This window comes from Schistocerca gregaria, chromosome 5 (assembly GCF_023897955.1).
Source record: "Schistocerca gregaria isolate iqSchGreg1 chromosome 5, iqSchGreg1.2, whole genome shotgun sequence".
NCBI lineage: Eukaryota > Metazoa > Arthropoda > Insecta > Orthoptera > Acrididae > Schistocerca > Schistocerca gregaria.
This window is the reverse complement of record NC_064924.1, coordinates 244,732,389-244,752,123: the sequence shown is the minus strand read 5'-3', so window position 1 is coordinate 244,752,123 and position 19,735 is coordinate 244,732,389. Positions and strand designations below refer to the sequence as shown.

The 19,735-nt window shown below is 48.7% G+C and overlaps 14 non-coding genes across 14 annotated transcripts; all 14 read left to right on the top strand.

The window, feature by feature from the left end:
• The first annotated feature begins 2,348 nt into the window (after window positions 1-2,348).
• Window positions 2,349-2,467, top strand: LOC126273744 (5S ribosomal RNA). The gene has a single exon (XR_007549586.1). It is a non-coding gene; the product is annotated as a 5S ribosomal RNA (ribosomal RNA).
• A 1,146-nt stretch (window positions 2,468-3,613) lies between these two features.
• Window positions 3,614-3,732, top strand: LOC126273743 (5S ribosomal RNA). Its single transcript, XR_007549585.1, has one exon. It is a non-coding gene; the product is annotated as a 5S ribosomal RNA (ribosomal RNA).
• A 1,136-nt stretch (window positions 3,733-4,868) lies between these two features.
• Window positions 4,869-4,987, top strand: LOC126273742 (5S ribosomal RNA). The gene has a single exon (XR_007549584.1). It is a non-coding gene; the product is annotated as a 5S ribosomal RNA (ribosomal RNA).
• A 1,136-nt stretch (window positions 4,988-6,123) lies between these two features.
• LOC126273741 (5S ribosomal RNA) lies at window positions 6,124-6,242 on the top strand. Its single transcript, XR_007549583.1, has one exon. It is a non-coding gene; the product is annotated as a 5S ribosomal RNA (ribosomal RNA).
• A 1,136-nt stretch (window positions 6,243-7,378) lies between these two features.
• Window positions 7,379-7,497, top strand: LOC126273740 (5S ribosomal RNA). The gene has a single exon (XR_007549582.1). It is a non-coding gene; the product is annotated as a 5S ribosomal RNA (ribosomal RNA).
• Window positions 7,498-8,633: 1,136 nt separating this feature from the next.
• On the top strand, window positions 8,634-8,752 carry LOC126273739 (5S ribosomal RNA). Its single transcript, XR_007549581.1, has one exon. It is a non-coding gene; the product is annotated as a 5S ribosomal RNA (ribosomal RNA).
• A 1,136-nt stretch (window positions 8,753-9,888) lies between these two features.
• LOC126273738 (5S ribosomal RNA) lies at window positions 9,889-10,007 on the top strand. The gene has a single exon (XR_007549580.1). It is a non-coding gene; the product is annotated as a 5S ribosomal RNA (ribosomal RNA).
• Window positions 10,008-11,143: 1,136 nt separating this feature from the next.
• LOC126274048 (5S ribosomal RNA) lies at window positions 11,144-11,262 on the top strand. The gene has a single exon (XR_007549878.1). It is a non-coding gene; the product is annotated as a 5S ribosomal RNA (ribosomal RNA).
• Window positions 11,263-12,398: 1,136 nt separating this feature from the next.
• Window positions 12,399-12,517, top strand: LOC126273736 (5S ribosomal RNA). The gene has a single exon (XR_007549578.1). It is a non-coding gene; the product is annotated as a 5S ribosomal RNA (ribosomal RNA).
• A 1,136-nt stretch (window positions 12,518-13,653) lies between these two features.
• Window positions 13,654-13,772, top strand: LOC126273916 (5S ribosomal RNA). The gene has a single exon (XR_007549751.1). It is a non-coding gene; the product is annotated as a 5S ribosomal RNA (ribosomal RNA).
• Window positions 13,773-14,908: 1,136 nt separating this feature from the next.
• On the top strand, window positions 14,909-15,027 carry LOC126273735 (5S ribosomal RNA). The gene has a single exon (XR_007549577.1). It is a non-coding gene; the product is annotated as a 5S ribosomal RNA (ribosomal RNA).
• A 1,136-nt stretch (window positions 15,028-16,163) lies between these two features.
• LOC126274029 (5S ribosomal RNA) lies at window positions 16,164-16,282 on the top strand. Its single transcript, XR_007549859.1, has one exon. It is a non-coding gene; the product is annotated as a 5S ribosomal RNA (ribosomal RNA).
• Window positions 16,283-17,418: 1,136 nt separating this feature from the next.
• LOC126273734 (5S ribosomal RNA) lies at window positions 17,419-17,537 on the top strand. Its single transcript, XR_007549576.1, has one exon. It is a non-coding gene; the product is annotated as a 5S ribosomal RNA (ribosomal RNA).
• A 1,146-nt stretch (window positions 17,538-18,683) lies between these two features.
• Window positions 18,684-18,802, top strand: LOC126273733 (5S ribosomal RNA). The gene has a single exon (XR_007549575.1). It is a non-coding gene; the product is annotated as a 5S ribosomal RNA (ribosomal RNA).
• Window positions 18,803-19,735: the final 933 nt, after the last annotated feature.

Genomic DNA, 19,735 nt, shown 5'->3' with positions numbered 1-19,735 from the left:
CACGTTGTCCTCCAATACTAAATTGGTGATCCCTTGATGCCTCAGAACATGTCCTATCAACCGATCCCTTCTTCTAATCAAGTTGTGCCACAAATTTTTCTTCTCCCCAATTCTAATCAATACCTCCTCATTAGTTATGTGCTCTACCCACCTAATCTTCAGCATTATTCTGTAGCACCACATTTCGAAAGCTTCTATTCTCTTCTTGTCCAAACTATTTATCGTCCATGTTTCAGTTCCATACACGGCTACCCTCCATACAAATACTTTCAGAAACGACTTCCTGATGTTAACAAATTTCTCTTCTTCAGAAACGCTTTCCTTGCCATTGCCAGTCTACATTTTATATCCTCTCTACTTCGACCATCATCAGTTATTTTGCTCCCCAAATAGCAAAACTCATTTACTACTTTAAGTGACTCATTTCCTAATCTAATTCCTTCAGCATCACCCGACTTAAGTTGACTGCATTCCATCATCCTCGTTTTGCTTTTGTTGATGTTCATCTTATACCCTCCTTTCAAGACACTGTCCATTCCATTCAACTGCTCTTCCAAGTCCTTTGCTGTCTCTGACAGAATTACAATGTCATCGGCGAACCTCAAAGTTTTTATTTCTTCTCCCTGGATTTTAATACCTATTCCGAATATTTCTTTTGTTTCCTTTACTGCTTGCTCAATATACAGATTGAATAACATCAGGGAGAGGCTGCAACCCCGTCTTACTCCCTTCCCAACAACTGCTTCCCTTTCATGTCCATCGACTCTTATAACTGCCATCTGGTTTCTATACAAATTGTAAATAGCCTTTCGCTCCCTGTATTTTACCCCTGCGTCCTTTAGAATTTGGAAGAGAGTATTTCAGCCAACATTGTCAAAAGCTTTCTCTAAGTCTACAAATGCTAGAAACGTACGTTTGCCTTTTCTTAATCTAGCTTCTAAGATATTCGTAGGGTCAGTATTGCCTCACGTGCTCCAATATTTCTACGGAATCCAAACTGATCTTCCCCGACATCACCATCTACCAGATTTTCCATTAGTCTGTAAAGAATTCGCGTTAGTATTATACAGCTGCGGCTTATTAGACTGATTGTTCGGTAATTTTCACATCTGTCAACACCTGCTTTCTTTGGGATTGGAATTATTATGCTCTTCTTGAAGTCTGAGGGTATTTCGCCTGTTTCATACACCTTGCTCACCAGACGGTAGAGGTTTGTCAGGACTGGATCTCCCAAGGCCGTCAGTAGTTCCAATGGAATGTTGTTATTCCGGGAGCCTTGTTTCGACTCAGGTCTTTCAGTGCTCTGTCAAACTCTTCACGCAGTATTGCATCTCCCATCTCATCCTCATCCACATCTTCCTCCATTTAAATAATATTGTCCTCAAGTACATCGCCCTTGTATAGACCCTCTATATACTCCCTCCACCTTACTGCTTTCCCTTCTTTCCTTAGAAGTGGGTTTCCATCTGAGCTCTTGATGTTCATACAAGTGGTTCTCTTATCTCCGAAGGTCTCTTTACTTTTCCTGTAGGCAGTATCTATCTTACCCCTAGTGAGATAAGTCTCTACATCCTTCCATTTGTCTTCTAGCCATCCCTGCTAAGCCGTTATGCACTTCCTGTCGATCTCATTTTTGAGACGTTTGTATTCCTTTTTGCCTGCTTCATTTACTGCATTTTTATATTTTCTCCTTTCATCAATTAAATTCAATATTTCTTCAGTTACCCAAGGATTTCTACTAGCCCTCGTCTTTTTACCTACTTGATCCTGTGCTGCCTTCACAACTTCATCCCTCAGAGCTACCCATTCTTCTTCTACTGTAATTTTTTTCCCCATTCCTGCCATTTGTTCCCTTATGCTCTCCTTGAAACTCTGTACAACCTCTTGTTCTTTCAGTTTATCCAGATCCCATCTCCTTAAATTCCCACCTTTTTCCAGTTTCTTCAGTTTTAATCTACAGGTCATAACCAATAGATTGTGGTCAGAGTCCACATCTGCTCCTGGAATTGTCTTTCAATTTAAAACTTGGTTCCTAAATCTCTGTCTTACCATTATATAATCTATCTGAAACCTTTTAGTATCTGCAGGGTTCTTCCATGTATACAACCTTCTTTCATGATTCTTAAACGGAATGTTAGCTATGATTAAGTTGTGCTGTGTGCAAAATTCTACCAGGCGGCTTCCTCTTTCATTTCTCTCCCCGAATCCATATTCACCTACTGCGGTTCCTTCTCTCCCTTTTCCTACAACCGAATTCCAGTCACCCATGACAGTCGAGAAAACGGCGATTGCGTGTGTTTGGAGGAGAGGCGAAGCCTTCTTCTGCCGTGCGGCTACTGTATAAGGACGCCAACGGCCATACCATGTTGAATACACCGGTTCTCGTCCGATCACCGAAGTTAAGCAACATCGGGCCCGGTTAGTACTTGGATGGGTGACCGCCTGGGAACACCGGGTGCTGTTGGCTCCCTCTCTTCTTTTAAATTTTATGTCACTACACCTGCCAGTCCTCTTTTCATACAAACTCTCAGGTGCGACAAAGATGCTTCCACAAGCATTTTAAACCACTGTATTAAACGTAAGATGTGAAATTACAGCAATGAACTCAGTTTGAACAAGAATGCGCGGAGGAAGAGTGCTAGGAACTCGTTGAAAATAACGAAACACTGCGAATCGACAGATGTGCTCTTAAAATGCGTCAGAGCCTACTGTTTTGTAGGAGCGCTAAATTCCAATTTTGTAGCAGTGCACAACGGCAAATTTGTAAGCAAAAATTTACCTTTCGTCGCTACAAGAGATGGATACTTTGCCGAACAGCCTGTGTCTTGTGTGCATGTTTTCGCACCTTTCCACGGCACGGCGCAGCACAGAGCGGCTCTGGTAGCTCCGAACGGCCGCACACGGCGCCTCGGACACGTCGGTTCGGCCCGCGCCCATCTCGCAGATGCTTCTCGTACTTGTGCTGTCATATGGACCACGACCCGAGCGGCAGCGAGCGGCAGTCGAGCAAAGTCGGGACAAGTCGGGACGGAAGGGGACAGCCGAGAATGCACCGTGCGAATTACGCAAATATCTGGAAGCGCGACGCGTGTCAGGCAGGTGAGACCGCTTCCCTCTGTCTTCATTTCTTGCTTTCTTGTCACTACCCCTGCCAGCCCTTTTTTCATGCTACCTTTCTCATGTGACATAGATGCTTCCATACTGATTTTAAACTATCGTAAGATACGATATTAAGGAGCTCAATTTGAAAAGAGTGCGCCAAGGAAGACTTCCAAAGAGTCTCTGGAAATAACAAAACAGTGTGAAGTGACAGAAATGTTGTGAAATACGTCAGGGCATATTGTTTTGTAGCAGTGCACAACGGCAAATTTGTAAACAAAAATTTACCTTTCGTCGCTACAAGAGATGGATACTTTGTCGAACAAACGAATGACAGGCGGTGCAACGAGCAGCTGTGTTGTGCGTCTGACCCACGTGGCGGCGCGCCGCACTGCGCGTCGCCTTCGAGGTGGAAGGACGTGCTTTGCGTCAAATGTGCCACCGAAAACGGCGATTGCGTGTGTTGGGAGGAGAGGCGAAGCCTTCTTCTGCCGTGCGGCTACTGTATAAGGACGCCAACGGCCATACCATGTTGAATACACCGGTTCTCGTCCGATCACCGAAGTTAAGCAACATCGGGCCCGGTTAGTACTTGGATGGGTGACCGCCTGGGAACACCGGGTGCTGTTGGCTCCCTCTCTTCTTTTAAATTTTATGTCACTACACCTGCCAGTCCTCTTTTCATACAAACTCTCAGGTGCGACAAAGATGCTTCCACAAGCATTTTAAACCACTGTATTAAACGTAAGATGTGAAATTACAGCAATGAACTCAGTTTGAACAAGAATGCGCGGAGGAAGAGTGCTAGGAACTCGTTGAAAATAACGAAACACTGCGAATCGACAGATGTGCTCTTAAAATGCGTCAGAGCCTACTGTTTTGTAGGAGCGCTAAATTCCAATTTTGTAGCAGTGCACAACGGCAAATTTGTAAACAAAAATTTACCTTTCGTCGCTACAAGAGATGGATACTTTGCCGAACAGCCTGTGTCTTGTGTGCATGTTTTCGCACCTTTCCACGGCACGGCGCAGCACAGAGCGGCTCTGGTAGCTCCGAACGGCCGCACACGGCGCCTCGGACACGTCGGTTCGGCCCGCGCCCATCTCGCAGATGCTTCTCGTACTTGTGCTGTCATATGGACCACGACCCGAGCGGCAGCGAGCGGCAGTCGGGACAAGTCGGGACGGAAGGGGACAGCCGAGAATGCACCGTGCGAATTACGCAAATATCTGGAAGCGCGACGCGTGTCAGGCAGGTGAGACCGCTTCCCTCTGTCTTCATTTCTTGCTTTCTTGTCACTACCCCTGCCAGCCCTTTTTTCATGCTACCTTTCTCATGTGACATAGATGCTTCCATACTGATTTTAAACTATCGTAAGATACGATATTAAGGAGCTCAATTTGAAAAGAGTGCGCCAAGGAAGACTTCCAAAGAGTCTCTGGAAATAACAAAACAGTGTGAAGTGACAGAAATGTTGTGAAATACGTCAGGGCATATTGTTTTGTAGCAGTGCACAACGGCAAATTTGTAAACAAAAATTTACCTTTCGTCGCTACAAGAGATGGATACTTTGTCGAACAAACGAATGACAGGCGGTGCAACGAGCAGCTGTGTTGTGCGTCTGACCCACGTGGCGGCGCGCCGCACTGCGCGTCGCCTTCGAGGTGGAAGGACGTGCTTTGCGTCAAATGTGCCACCGAAAACGGCGATTGCGTGTGTTGGGAGGAGAGGCGAAGCCTTCTTCTGCCGTGCGGCTACTGTATAAGGACGCCAACGGCCATACCATGTTGAATACACCGGTTCTCGTCCGATCACCGAAGTTAAGCAACATCGGGCCCGGTTAGTACTTGGATGGGTGACCGCCTGGGAACACCGGGTGCTGTTGGCTCCCTCTCTTCTTTTAAATTTTATGTCACTACACCTGCCAGTCCTCTTTTCATACAAACTCTCAGGTGCGACAAAGATGCTTCCACAAGCATTTTAAACCACTGTATTAAACGTAAGATGTGAAATTACAGCAATGAACTCAGTTTGAACAAGAATGCGCGGAGGAAGAGTGCTAGGAACTCGTTGAAAATAACGAAACACTGCGAATCGACAGATGTGCTCTTAAAATGCGTCAGAGCCTACTGTTTTGTAGGAGCGCTAAATTCCAATTTTGTAGCAGTGCACAACGGCAAATTTGTAAACAAAAATTTACCTTTCGTCGCTACAAGAGATGGATACTTTGCCGAACAGCCTGTGTCTTGTGTGCATGTTTTCGCACCTTTCCACGGCACGGCGCAGCACAGAGCGGCTCTGGTAGCTCCGAACGGCCGCACACGGCGCCTCGGACACGTCGGTTCGGCCCGCGCCCATCTCGCAGATGCTTCTCGTACTTGTGCTGTCATATGGACCACGACCCGAGCGGCAGCGAGCGGCAGTCGGGACAAGTCGGGACGGAAGGGGACAGCCGAGAATGCACCGTGCGAATTACGCAAATATCTGGAAGCGCGACGCGTGTCAGGCAGGTGAGACCGCTTCCCTCTGTCTTCATTTCTTGCTTTCTTGTCACTACCCCTGCCAGCCCTTTTTTCATGCTACCTTTCTCATGTGACATAGATGCTTCCATACTGATTTTAAACTATCGTAAGATACGATATTAAGGAGCTCAATTTGAAAAGAGTGCGCCAAGGAAGACTTCCAAAGAGTCTCTGGAAATAACAAAACAGTGTGAAGTGACAGAAATGTTGTGAAATACGTCAGGGCATATTGTTTTGTAGCAGTGCACAACGGCAAATTTGTAAACAAAAATTTACCTTTCGTCGCTACAAGAGATGGATACTTTGTCGAACAAACGAATGACAGGCGGTGCAACGAGCAGCTGTGTTGTGCGTCTGACCCACGTGGCGGCGCGCCGCACTGCGCGTCGCCTTCGAGGTGGAAGGACGTGCTTTGCGTCAAATGTGCCACCGAAAACGGCGATTGCGTGTGTTGGGAGGAGAGGCGAAGCCTTCTTCTGCCGTGCGGCTACTGTATAAGGACGCCAACGGCCATACCATGTTGAATACACCGGTTCTCGTCCGATCACCGAAGTTAAGCAACATCGGGCCCGGTTAGTACTTGGATGGGTGACCGCCTGGGAACACCGGGTGCTGTTGGCTCCCTCTCTTCTTTTAAATTTTATGTCACTACACCTGCCAGTCCTCTTTTCATACAAACTCTCAGGTGCGACAAAGATGCTTCCACAAGCATTTTAAACCACTGTATTAAACGTAAGATGTGAAATTACAGCAATGAACTCAGTTTGAACAAGAATGCGCGGAGGAAGAGTGCTAGGAACTCGTTGAAAATAACGAAACACTGCGAATCGACAGATGTGCTCTTAAAATGCGTCAGAGCCTACTGTTTTGTAGGAGCGCTAAATTCCAATTTTGTAGCAGTGCACAACGGCAAATTTGTAAACAAAAATTTACCTTTCGTCGCTACAAGAGATGGATACTTTGCCGAACAGCCTGTGTCTTGTGTGCATGTTTTCGCACCTTTCCACGGCACGGCGCAGCACAGAGCGGCTCTGGTAGCTCCGAACGGCCGCACACGGCGCCTCGGACACGTCGGTTCGGCCCGCGCCCATCTCGCAGATGCTTCTCGTACTTGTGCTGTCATATGGACCACGACCCGAGCGGCAGCGAGCGGCAGTCGGGACAAGTCGGGACGGAAGGGGACAGCCGAGAATGCACCGTGCGAATTACGCAAATATCTGGAAGCGCGACGCGTGTCAGGCAGGTGAGACCGCTTCCCTCTGTCTTCATTTCTTGCTTTCTTGTCACTACCCCTGCCAGCCCTTTTTTCATGCTACCTTTCTCATGTGACATAGATGCTTCCATACTGATTTTAAACTATCGTAAGATACGATATTAAGGAGCTCAATTTGAAAAGAGTGCGCCAAGGAAGACTTCCAAAGAGTCTCTGGAAATAACAAAACAGTGTGAAGTGACAGAAATGTTGTGAAATACGTCAGGGCATATTGTTTTGTAGCAGTGCACAACGGCAAATTTGTAAACAAAAATTTACCTTTCGTCGCTACAAGAGATGGATACTTTGTCGAACAAACGAATGACAGGCGGTGCAACGAGCAGCTGTGTTGTGCGTCTGACCCACGTGGCGGCGCGCCGCACTGCGCGTCGCCTTCGAGGTGGAAGGACGTGCTTTGCGTCAAATGTGCCACCGAAAACGGCGATTGCGTGTGTTGGGAGGAGAGGCGAAGCCTTCTTCTGCCGTGCGGCTACTGTATAAGGACGCCAACGGCCATACCATGTTGAATACACCGGTTCTCGTCCGATCACCGAAGTTAAGCAACATCGGGCCCGGTTAGTACTTGGATGGGTGACCGCCTGGGAACACCGGGTGCTGTTGGCTCCCTCTCTTCTTTTAAATTTTATGTCACTACACCTGCCAGTCCTCTTTTCATACAAACTCTCAGGTGCGACAAAGATGCTTCCACAAGCATTTTAAACCACTGTATTAAACGTAAGATGTGAAATTACAGCAATGAACTCAGTTTGAACAAGAATGCGCGGAGGAAGAGTGCTAGGAACTCGTTGAAAATAACGAAACACTGCGAATCGACAGATGTGCTCTTAAAATGCGTCAGAGCCTACTGTTTTGTAGGAGCGCTAAATTCCAATTTTGTAGCAGTGCACAACGGCAAATTTGTAAACAAAAATTTACCTTTCGTCGCTACAAGAGATGGATACTTTGCCGAACAGCCTGTGTCTTGTGTGCATGTTTTCGCACCTTTCCACGGCACGGCGCAGCACAGAGCGGCTCTGGTAGCTCCGAACGGCCGCACACGGCGCCTCGGACACGTCGGTTCGGCCCGCGCCCATCTCGCAGATGCTTCTCGTACTTGTGCTGTCATATGGACCACGACCCGAGCGGCAGCGAGCGGCAGTCGGGACAAGTCGGGACGGAAGGGGACAGCCGAGAATGCACCGTGCGAATTACGCAAATATCTGGAAGCGCGACGCGTGTCAGGCAGGTGAGACCGCTTCCCTCTGTCTTCATTTCTTGCTTTCTTGTCACTACCCCTGCCAGCCCTTTTTTCATGCTACCTTTCTCATGTGACATAGATGCTTCCATACTGATTTTAAACTATCGTAAGATACGATATTAAGGAGCTCAATTTGAAAAGAGTGCGCCAAGGAAGACTTCCAAAGAGTCTCTGGAAATAACAAAACAGTGTGAAGTGACAGAAATGTTGTGAAATACGTCAGGGCATATTGTTTTGTAGCAGTGCACAACGGCAAATTTGTAAACAAAAATTTACCTTTCGTCGCTACAAGAGATGGATACTTTGTCGAACAAACGAATGACAGGCGGTGCAACGAGCAGCTGTGTTGTGCGTCTGACCCACGTGGCGGCGCGCCGCACTGCGCGTCGCCTTCGAGGTGGAAGGACGTGCTTTGCGTCAAATGTGCCACCGAAAACGGCGATTGCGTGTGTTGGGAGGAGAGGCGAAGCCTTCTTCTGCCGTGCGGCTACTGTATAAGGACGCCAACGGCCATACCATGTTGAATACACCGGTTCTCGTCCGATCACCGAAGTTAAGCAACATCGGGCCCGGTTAGTACTTGGATGGGTGACCGCCTGGGAACACCGGGTGCTGTTGGCTCCCTCTCTTCTTTTAAATTTTATGTCACTACACCTGCCAGTCCTCTTTTCATACAAACTCTCAGGTGCGACAAAGATGCTTCCACAAGCATTTTAAACCACTGTATTAAACGTAAGATGTGAAATTACAGCAATGAACTCAGTTTGAACAAGAATGCGCGGAGGAAGAGTGCTAGGAACTCGTTGAAAATAACGAAACACTGCGAATCGACAGATGTGCTCTTAAAATGCGTCAGAGCCTACTGTTTTGTAGGAGCGCTAAATTCCAATTTTGTAGCAGTGCACAACGGCAAATTTGTAAACAAAAATTTACCTTTCGTCGCTACAAGAGATGGATACTTTGCCGAACAGCCTGTGTCTTGTGTGCATGTTTTCGCACCTTTCCACGGCACGGCGCAGCACAGAGCGGCTCTGGTAGCTCCGAACGGCCGCACACGGCGCCTCGGACACGTCGGTTCGGCCCGCGCCCATCTCGCAGATGCTTCTCGTACTTGTGCTGTCATATGGACCACGACCCGAGCGGCAGTCGAGCAAAGTCGGGACAAGTCGGGACGGAAGGGGACAGCCGAGAATGCACCGTGCGAATTACGCAAATATCTGGAAGCGCGACGCGTGTCAGGCAGGTGAGACCGCTTCCCTCTGTCTTCATTTCTTGCTTTCTTGTCACTACCCCTGCCAGCCCTTTTTTCATGCTACCTTTCTCATGTGACATAGATGCTTCCATACTGATTTTAAACTATCGTAAGATACGATATTAAGGAGCTCAATTTGAAAAGAGTGCGCCAAGGAAGACTTCCAAAGAGTCTCTGGAAATAACAAAACAGTGTGAAGTGACAGAAATGTTGTGAAATACGTCAGGGCATATTGTTTTGTAGCAGTGCACAACGGCAAATTTGTAAACAAAAATTTACCTTTCGTCGCTACAAGAGATGGATACTTTGTCGAACAAACGAATGACAGGCGGTGCAACGAGCAGCTGTGTTGTGCGTCTGACCCACGTGGCGGCGCGCCGCACTGCGCGTCGCCTTCGAGGTGGAAGGACGTGCTTTGCGTCAAATGTGCCACCGAAAACGGCGATTGCGTGTGTTGGGAGGAGAGGCGAAGCCTTCTTCTGCCGTGCGGCTACTGTATAAGGACGCCAACGGCCATACCATGTTGAATACACCGGTTCTCGTCCGATCACCGAAGTTAAGCAACATCGGGCCCGGTTAGTACTTGGATGGGTGACCGCCTGGGAACACCGGGTGCTGTTGGCTCCCTCTCTTCTTTTAAATTTTATGTCACTACACCTGCCAGTCCTCTTTTCATACAAACTCTCAGGTGCGACAAAGATGCTTCCACAAGCATTTTAAACCACTGTATTAAACGTAAGATGTGAAATTACAGCAATGAACTCAGTTTGAACAAGAATGCGCGGAGGAAGAGTGCTAGGAACTCGTTGAAAATAACGAAACACTGCGAATCGACAGATGTGCTCTTAAAATGCGTCAGAGCCTACTGTTTTGTAGGAGCGCTAAATTCCAATTTTGTAGCAGTGCACAACGGCAAATTTGTAAACAAAAATTTACCTTTCGTCGCTACAAGAGATGGATACTTTGCCGAACAGCCTGTGTCTTGTGTGCATGTTTTCGCACCTTTCCACGGCACGGCGCAGCACAGAGCGGCTCTGGTAGCTCCGAACGGCCGCACACGGCGCCTCGGACACGTCGGTTCGGCCCGCGCCCATCTCGCAGATGCTTCTCGTACTTGTGCTGTCATATGGACCACGACCCGAGCGGCAGCGAGCGGCAGTCGGGACAAGTCGGGACGGAAGGGGACAGCCGAGAATGCACCGTGCGAATTACGCAAATATCTGGAAGCGCGACGCGTGTCAGGCAGGTGAGACCGCTTCCCTCTGTCTTCATTTCTTGCTTTCTTGTCACTACCCCTGCCAGCCCTTTTTTCATGCTACCTTTCTCATGTGACATAGATGCTTCCATACTGATTTTAAACTATCGTAAGATACGATATTAAGGAGCTCAATTTGAAAAGAGTGCGCCAAGGAAGACTTCCAAAGAGTCTCTGGAAATAACAAAACAGTGTGAAGTGACAGAAATGTTGTGAAATACGTCAGGGCATATTGTTTTGTAGCAGTGCACAACGGCAAATTTGTAAACAAAAATTTACCTTTCGTCGCTACAAGAGATGGATACTTTGTCGAACAAACGAATGACAGGCGGTGCAACGAGCAGCTGTGTTGTGCGTCTGACCCACGTGGCGGCGCGCCGCACTGCGCGTCGCCTTCGAGGTGGAAGGACGTGCTTTGCGTCAAATGTGCCACCGAAAACGGCGATTGCGTGTGTTGGGAGGAGAGGCGAAGCCTTCTTCTGCCGTGCGGCTACTGTATAAGGACGCCAACGGCCATACCATGTTGAATACACCGGTTCTCGTCCGATCACCGAAGTTAAGCAACATCGGGTCCGGTTAGTACTTGGATGGGTGACCGCCTGGGAACACCGGGTGCTGTTGGCTCCCTCTCTTCTTTTAAATTTTATGTCACTACACCTGCCAGTCCTCTTTTCATACAAACTCTCAGGTGCGACAAAGATGCTTCCACAAGCATTTTAAACCACTGTATTAAACGTAAGATGTGAAATTACAGCAATGAACTCAGTTTGAACAAGAATGCGCGGAGGAAGAGTGCTAGGAACTCGTTGAAAATAACGAAACACTGCGAATCGACAGATGTGCTCTTAAAATGCGTCAGAGCCTACTGTTTTGTAGGAGCGCTAAATTCCAATTTTGTAGCAGTGCACAACGGCAAATTTGTAAACAAAAATTTACCTTTCGTCGCTACAAGAGATGGATACTTTGCCGAACAGCCTGTGTCTTGTGTGCATGTTTTCGCACCTTTCCACGGCACGGCGCAGCACAGAGCGGCTCTGGTAGCTCCGAACGGCCGCACACGGCGCCTCGGACACGTCGGTTCGGCCCGCGCCCATCTCGCAGATGCTTCTCGTACTTGTGCTGTCATATGGACCACGACCCGAGCGGCAGCGAGCGGCAGTCGAGCAAAGTCGGGACGGAAGGGGACAGCCGAGAATGCACCGTGCGAATTACGCAAATATCTGGAAGCGCGACGCGTGTCAGGCAGGTGAGACCGCTTCCCTCTGTCTTCATTTCTTGCTTTCTTGTCACTACCCCTGCCAGCCCTTTTTTCATGCTACCTTTCTCATGTGACATAGATGCTTCCATACTGATTTTAAACTATCGTAAGATACGATATTAAGGAGCTCAATTTGAAAAGAGTGCGCCAAGGAAGACTTCCAAAGAGTCTCTGGAAATAACAAAACAGTGTGAAGTGACAGAAATGTTGTGAAATACGTCAGGGCATATTGTTTTGTAGCAGTGCACAACGGCAAATTTGTAAACAAAAATTTACCTTTCGTCGCTACAAGAGATGGATACTTTGTCGAACAAACGAATGACAGGCGGTGCAACGAGCAGCTGTGTTGTGCGTCTGACCCACGTGGCGGCGCGCCGCACTGCGCGTCGCCTTCGAGGTGGAAGGACGTGCTTTGCGTCAAATGTGCCACCGAAAACGGCGATTGCGTGTGTTGGGAGGAGAGGCGAAGCCTTCTTCTGCCGTGCGGCTACTGTATAAGGACGCCAACGGCCATACCATGTTGAATACACCGGTTCTCGTCCGATCACCGAAGTTAAGCAACATCGGGCCCGGTTAGTACTTGGATGGGTGACCGCCTGGGAACACCGGGTGCTGTTGGCTCCCTCTCTTCTTTTAAATTTTATGTCACTACACCTGCCAGTCCTCTTTTCATACAAACTCTCAGGTGCGACAAAGATGCTTCCACAAGCATTTTAAACCACTGTATTAAACGTAAGATGTGAAATTACAGCAATGAACTCAGTTTGAACAAGAATGCGCGGAGGAAGAGTGCTAGGAACTCGTTGAAAATAACGAAACACTGCGAATCGACAGATGTGCTCTTAAAATGCGTCAGAGCCTACTGTTTTGTAGGAGCGCTAAATTCCAATTTTGTAGCAGTGCACAACGGCAAATTTGTAAACAAAAATTTACCTTTCGTCGCTACAAGAGATGGATACTTTGCCGAACAGCCTGTGTCTTGTGTGCATGTTTTCGCACCTTTCCACGGCACGGCGCAGCACAGAGCGGCTCTGGTAGCTCCGAACGGCCGCACACGGCGCCTCGGACACGTCGGTTCGGCCCGCGCCCATCTCGCAGATGCTTCTCGTACTTGTGCTGTCATATGGACCACGACCCGAGCGGCAGCGAGCGGCAGTCGGGACAAGTCGGGACGGAAGGGGACAGCCGAGAATGCACCGTGCGAATTACGCAAATATCTGGAAGCGCGACGCGTGTCAGGCAGGTGAGACCGCTTCCCTCTGTCTTCATTTCTTGCTTTCTTGTCACTACCCCTGCCAGCCCTTTTTTCATGCTACCTTTCTCATGTGACATAGATGCTTCCATACTGATTTTAAACTATCGTAAGATACGATATTAAGGAGCTCAATTTGAAAAGAGTGCGCCAAGGAAGACTTCCAAAGAGTCTCTGGAAATAACAAAACAGTGTGAAGTGACAGAAATGTTGTGAAATACGTCAGGGCATATTGTTTTGTAGCAGTGCACAACGGCAAATTTGTAAACAAAAATTTACCTTTCGTCGCTACAAGAGATGGATACTTTGTCGAACAAACGAATGACAGGCGGTGCAACGAGCAGCTGTGTTGTGCGTCTGACCCACGTGGCGGCGCGCCGCACTGCGCGTCGCCTTCGAGGTGGAAGGACGTGCTTTGCGTCAAATGTGCCACCGAAAACGGCGATTGCGTGTGTTGGGAGGAGAGGCGAAGCCTTCTTCTGCCGTGCGGCTACTGTATAAGGACGCCAACGGCCATACCATGTTGAATACACCGGTTCTCGTCCGATCACCGAAGTTAAGCAACATTGGGCCCGGTTAGTACTTGGATGGGTGACCGCCTTGGAACACCGGGTGCTGTTGGCTCCCTCTCTTCTTTTAAATTTTATGTCACTACACCTGCCAGTCCTCTTTTCATACAAACTCTCAGGTGCGACAAAGATGCTTCCACAAGCATTTTAAACCACTGTATTAAACGTAAGATGTGAAATTACAGCAATGAACTCAGTTTGAACAAGAATGCGCGGAGGAAGAGTGCTAGGAACTCGTTGAAAATAACGAAACACTGCGAATCGACAGATGTGCTCTTAAAATGCGTCAGAGCCTACTGTTTTGTAGGAGCGCTAAATTCCAATTTTGTAGCAGTGCACAACGGCAAATTTGTAAACAAAAATTTACCTTTCGTCGCTACAAGAGATGGATACTTTGCCGAACAGCCTGTGTCTTGTGTGCATGTTTTCGCACCTTTCCACGGCACGGCGCAGCACAGAGCGGCTCTGGTAGCTCCGAACGGCCGCACACGGCGCCTCGGACACGTCGGTTCGGCCCGCGCCCATCTCGCAGATGCTTCTCGTACTTGTGCTGTCATATGGACCACGACCCGAGCGGCAGCGAGCGGCAGTCGGGACAAGTCGGGACGGAAGGGGACAGCCGAGAATGCACCGTGCGAATTACGCAAATATCTGGAAGCGCGACGCGTGTCAGGCAGGTGAGACCGCTTCCCTCTGTCTTCATTTCTTGCTTTCTTGTCACTACCCCTGCCAGCCCTTTTTTCATGCTACCTTTCTCATGTGACATAGATGCTTCCATACTGATTTTAAACTATCGTAAGATACGATATTAAGGAGCTCAATTTGAAAAGAGTGCGCCAAGGAAGACTTCCAAAGAGTCTCTGGAAATAACAAAACAGTGTGAAGTGACAGAAATGTTGTGAAATACGTCAGGGCATATTGTTTTGTAGCAGTGCACAACGGCAAATTTGTAAACAAAAATTTACCTTTCGTCGCTACAAGAGATGGATACTTTGTCGAACAAACGAATGACAGGCGGTGCAACGAGCAGCTGTGTTGTGCGTCTGACCCACGTGGCGGCGCGCCGCACTGCGCGTCGCCTTCGAGGTGGAAGGACGTGCTTTGCGTCAAATGTGCCACCGAAAACGGCGATTGCGTGTGTTGGGAGGAGAGGCGAAGCCTTCTTCTGCCGTGCGGCTACTGTATAAGGACGCCAACGGCCATACCATGTTGAATACACCGGTTCTCGTCCGATCACCGAAGTTAAGCAACATCGGGCCCGGTTAGTACTTGGATGGGTGACCGCCTGGGAACACCGGGTGCTGTTGGCTCCCTCTCTTCTTTTAAATTTTATGTCACTACACCTGCCAGTCCTCTTTTCATACAAACTCTCAGGTGCGACAAAGATGCTTCCACAAGCATTTTAAACCACTGTATTAAACGTAAGATGTGAAATTACAGCAATGAACTCAGTTTGAACAAGAATGCGCGGAGGAAGAGTGCTAGGAACTCGTTGAAAATAACGAAACACTGCGAATCGACAGATGTGCTCTTAAAATGCGTCAGAGCCTACTGTTTTGTAGGAGCGCTAAATTCCAATTTTGTAGCAGTGCACAACGGCAAATTTGTAAACAAAAATTTACCTTTCGTCGCTACAAGAGATGGATACTTTGCCGAACAGCCTGTGTCTTGTGTGCATGTTTTCGCACCTTTCCACGGCACGGCGCAGCACAGAGCGGCTCTGGTAGCTCCGAACGGCCGCACACGGCGCCTCGGACACGTCGGTTCGGCCCGCGCCCATCTCGCAGATGCTTCTCGTACTTGTGCTGTCATATGGACCACGACCCGAGCGGCAGCGAGCGGCAGTCGGGACAAGTCGGGACGGAAGGGGACAGCCGAGAATGCACCGTGCGAATTACGCAAATATCTGGAAGCGCGACGCGTGTCAGGCAGGTGAGACCGCTTCCCTCTGTCTTCATTTCTTGCTTTCTTGTCACTACCCCTGCCAGCCCTTTTTTCATGCTACCTTTCTCATGTGACATAGATGCTTCCATACTGATTTTAAACTATCGTAAGATACGACATTAAGGAGCTCAATTTGAAAAGAGTGCGCCAAGGAAGACTTCCAAAGAGTCTCTGGAAATAACAAAACAGTGTGAAGTGACAGAAATGTTGTGAAATACGTCAGGGCATATTGTTTTGTAGCAGTGCACAACGGCAAATTTGTAAACAAAAATTTACCTTTCGTCGCTACAAGAGATGGATACTTTGTCGAACAAACGAATGACAGGCGGTGCAACGAGCAGCTGTGTTGTGCGTCTGACCCACGTGGCGGCGCGCCGCACTGCGCGTCGCCTTCGAGGTGGAAGGACGTGCTTTGCGTCAAATGTGCCACCGAAAACGGCGATTGCGTGTGTTGGGAGGAGAGGCGAAGCCTTCTTCTGCCGTGCGGCTACTGTATAAGGACGCCAACGGCCATACCATGTTGAATACACCGGTTCTCGTCCGATCACCGAAGTTAAGCAACATCGGGCCCGGTTAGTACTTGGATGGGTGACCGCCTTGGAACACCGGGTGCTGTTGGCTCCCTCTCTTCTTTTAAATTTTATGTCACTACACCTGCCAGTCCTCTTTTCATACAAACTCTCAGGTGCGACAAAGATGCTTCCACAAGCATTTTAAACCACTGTATTAAACGTAAGATGTGAAATTACAGCAATGAACTCAGTTTGAACAAGAATGCGCGGAGGAAGAGTGCTAGGAACTCGTTGAAAATAACGAAACACTGCGAATCGACAGATGTGCTCTTAAAATGCGTCAGAGCCTACTGTTTTGTAGGAGCGCTAAATTCCAATTTTGTAGCAGTGCACAACGGCAAATTTGTAAACAAAAATTTACCTTTCGTCGCTACAAGAGATGGATACTTTGCCGAACAGCCTGTGTCTTGTGTGCATGTTTTCGCACCTTTCCACGGCACGGCGCAGCACAGAGCGGCTCTGGTAGCTCCGAACGGCCGCACACGGCGCCTCGGACACGTCGGTTCGGCCCGCGCCCATCTCGCAGATGCTTCTCGTACTTGTGCTGTCATATGGACCACGACCCGAGCGGCAGTCGAGCAAAGTCGGGACAAGTCGGGACGGAAGGGGACAGCCGAGAATGCACCGTGCGAATTACGCAAATATCTGGAAGCGCGACGCGTGTCAGGCAGGTGAGACCGCTTCCCTCTGTCTTCATTTCTTGCTTTCTTGTCACTACCCCTGCCAGCCCTTTTTTCATGCTACCTTTCTCATGTGACATAGATGCTTCCATACTGATTTTAAACTATCGTAAGATACGATATTAAGGAGCTCAATTTGAAAAGAGTGCGCCAAGGAAGACTTCCAAAGAGTCTCTGGAAATAACAAAACAGTGTGAAGTGACAGAAATGTTGTGAAATACGTCAGGGCATATTGTTTTGTAGCAGTGCACAACGGCAAATTTGTAAACAAAAATTTACCTTTCGTCGCTACAAGAGATGGATACTTTGTCGAACAAACGAATGACAGGCGGTGCAACGAGCAGCTGTGTTGTGCGTCTGACCCACGTGGCGGCGCGCCGCACTGCGCGTCGCCTTCGAGGTGGAAGGACGTGCTTTGCGTCAAATGTGCCACCGAAAACGGCGATTGCGTGTGTTGGGAGGAGAGGCGAAGCCTTCTTCTGCCGTGCGTCTACTGTATAAGGACGCCAACGGCCATACCATGTTGAATACACCGGTTCTCGTCCGATCACCGAAGTTAAGCAACATCGGGCCCGGTTAGTACTTGGATGGGTGACCGCCTGGGAACACCGGGTGCTGTTGGCTCCCTCTCTTCTTTTAAATTTTATGTCACTACACCTGCCAGTCCTCTTTTCATACAAACTCTCAGGTGCGACAAAGATGCTTCCACAAGCATTTTAAACCACTGTATTAAACGTAAGATGTGAAATTACAGCAATGAACTCAGTTTGAACAAGAATGCGCGGAGGAAGAGTGCTAGGAACTCGTTGAAAATAACGAAACACTGCGAATCGACAGATGTGCTCTTAAAATGCGTCAGAGCCTACTGTTTTGTAGGAGCGCTAAATTCCAATTTTGTAGCAGTGCACAACGGCAAATTTGTAAACAAAAATTTACCTTTCGTCGCTACAAGAGATGGATACTTTGCCGAACAGCCTGTGTCTTGTGTGCATGTTTTCGCACCTTTCCACGGCACGGCGCAGCACAGAGCGGCTCTGGTAGCTCCGAACGGCCGCACACGGCGCCTCGGACACGTCGGTTCGGCCCGCGCCCATCTCGCAGATGCTTCTCGTACTTGTGCTGTCATATGGACCACGACCCGAGCGGCAGCGAGCGGCAGTCGAGCAAAGTCGGGACAAGTCGGGACGGAAGGGGACAGCCGAGAATGCACCGTGCGAATTACGCAAATATCTGGAAGCGCGACGCGTGTCAGGCAGGTGAGACCGCTTCCCTCTGTCTTCATTTCTTGCTTTCTTGTCACTACCCCTGCCAGCCCTTTTTTCATGCTACCTTTCTCATGTGACATAGATGCTTCCATACTGATTTTAAACTATCGTAAGATACGATATTAAGGAGCTCAATTTGAAAAGAGTGCGCCAAGGAAGACTTCCAAAGAGTCTCTGGAAATAACAAAACAGTGTGAAGTGACAGAAATGTTGTGAAATACGTCAGGGCATATTGTTTTGTAGCAGTGCACAACGGCAAATTTGTAAACAAAAATTTACCTTTCGTCGCTACAAGAGATGGATACTTTGTCGAACAAACGAATGACAGGCGGTGCAACGAGCAGCTGTGTTGTGCGTCTGACCCACGTGGCGGCGCGCCGCACTGCGCGTCGCCTTCGAGGTGGAAGGACGTGCTTTGCGTCAAATGTGCCACCGAAAACGGCGATTGCGTGTGTTGGGAGGAGAGGCGAAGGCTTCTTCTGCCGTGCGGCTACTGTATAAGGACGCCAACGGCCATACCATGTTGAATACACCGGTTCTCGTCCGATCACCGAAGTTAAGCAACATCGGGCCCGGTTAGTACTTGGATGGGTGACCGCCTGGGAACACCGGGTGCTGTTGGCTCCCTCTCTTCTTTTAAATTTTATGTCACTACACCTGCCAGTCCTCTTTTCATACAAACTCTCAGGTGCGACAAAGATGCTTCCACAAGCATTTTAAACCACTGTATTAAACGTAAGATGTGAAATTACAGCAATGAACTCAGTTTGAACAAGAATGCGCGGAGGAAGAGTGCTAGGAACTCGTTGAAAATAACGAAACACTGCGAATCGACAGATGTGCTCTTAAAATGCGTCAGAGCCTACTGTTTTGTAGGAGCGCTAAATTCCAATTTTGTAGCAGTGCACAACGGCAAATTTGTAAACAAAAATTTACCTTTCGTCGCTACAAGAGATGGATACTTTGCCGAACAGCCTGTGTCTTGTGTGCATGTTTTCGCACCTTTCCACGGCACGGCGCAGCACAGAGCGGCTCTGGTAGCTCCGAACGGCCGCACACGGCGCCTCGGACACGTCGGTTCGGCCCGCGCCCATCTCGCAGATGCTTCTCGTACTTGTGCTGTCATATGGACCACGACCCGAGCGGCAGCGAGCGGCAGTCGGGACAAGTCGGGACGGAAGGGGACAGCCGAGAATGCACCGTGCGAATTACGCAAATATCTGGAAGCGCGACGCGTGTCAGGCAGGTGAGACCGCTTCCCTCTGTCTTCATTTCTTGCTTTCTTGTCACTACCCCTGCCAGCCCTTTTTTCATGCTACCTTTCTCATGTGACATAGATGCTTCCATACTGATTTTAAACTATCGTAAGATACGATATTAAGGAGCTCAATTTGAAAAGAGTGCGCCAAGGAAGACTTCCAAAGAGTCTCTGGAAATAACAAAACAGTGTGAAGTGACAGAAATGTTGTGAAATACGTCAGGGCATATTGTTTTGTAGCAGTGCACAACGGCAAATTTGTAAACAAAAATTTACCTTTCGTCGCTACAAGAGATGGA